The sequence below is a fragment of the Alligator sinensis genome, unplaced genomic scaffold (assembly GCF_000455745.1).
Source record: "Alligator sinensis unplaced genomic scaffold, ASM45574v1 scaffold895_3, whole genome shotgun sequence".
NCBI classification, from domain to species: Eukaryota; Metazoa; Chordata; order Crocodylia; family Alligatoridae; genus Alligator; species Alligator sinensis.
Window position 1 is genome coordinate 297,255 of NW_005842210.1, and position 457 is coordinate 297,711.

Consider the following 457-nt stretch of genomic DNA (forward strand, 5'->3'; position numbering starts at 1 on the left):
GTGGTGTGTGGGTGGGGGGGGGGGGGGAGCTGTGTGCAATGAGGGAGAGACAGAGAGAGAGAGAGCGTGTGTGTATGTTCATAGGGCGAGTCCCACAAGCACACTCTGCCATACATGCAGACCCCCATCCCCTCACACACCCCAGCCACCCTCCCCCATACACAACCCCCCACAAACCCCATACATACCCACACCCCACATATCCACCCACACCCCCACACCTATCCCCCACAAACCCCCCCACACCCACAACCTCCCCACACCCCACATACCCACACCCCTCATAAACCTATACCCAGGGCCATCCCTGGGGAGGGGATGAATCGGGGTGACTGCTCTGGTCCCCATGCTTTAGGGGGCCCTGTGGAGCCTGGTGGAGTGACTGCGGCCCCTTCTGCAGGGCCCACCTAGTGTGCTGGTGACTCCACCACTGGCTTCATATCTGGCCACTCACCAC

General features: G+C 61.5%; 1 protein-coding gene across 1 annotated transcript in view; it reads right to left on the reverse strand.

Moving 5' to 3' along the window:
* The window catches only part of DEPTOR (DEP domain containing MTOR interacting protein), an 86,630-nt gene that overhangs the window by 40,772 nt on the left and 45,401 nt on the right, over positions 1-457 (reverse strand). The gene's annotated exons all lie outside the window — the stretch shown is intronic.